Raw genomic sequence first — 220 nt, 5'->3', positions numbered from 1 at the left:
ATTATTATCCATTTGGCACTGAAATTCCCACTGAAAGCCTTAAAAACTACAATTCTACCAATCAGTGCAAACAGACACTGTAACTTGTTTAGTGAACATTGATTTATTAAAGACAAAAAGCAGCTTGAACACAAATATAAAGGATGTTCATCCTGTGACTGCACAGACAGTACATGTCAGAAGAATAAGTGCATTGTTGACTTTTAATATATATATATAT

This window comes from Morone saxatilis, unplaced genomic scaffold, assembly GCF_004916995.1.
Source record: "Morone saxatilis isolate NCDOM2014 unplaced genomic scaffold, NCSU_SB_2.0 Contig5, whole genome shotgun sequence".
In the NCBI taxonomy this organism is placed as follows: Eukaryota; Metazoa; Chordata; class Actinopteri; family Moronidae; genus Morone; species Morone saxatilis.
The sequence above is the reverse complement of the archived record's forward strand: the minus strand, read 5'-3'. Positions refer to the sequence as shown.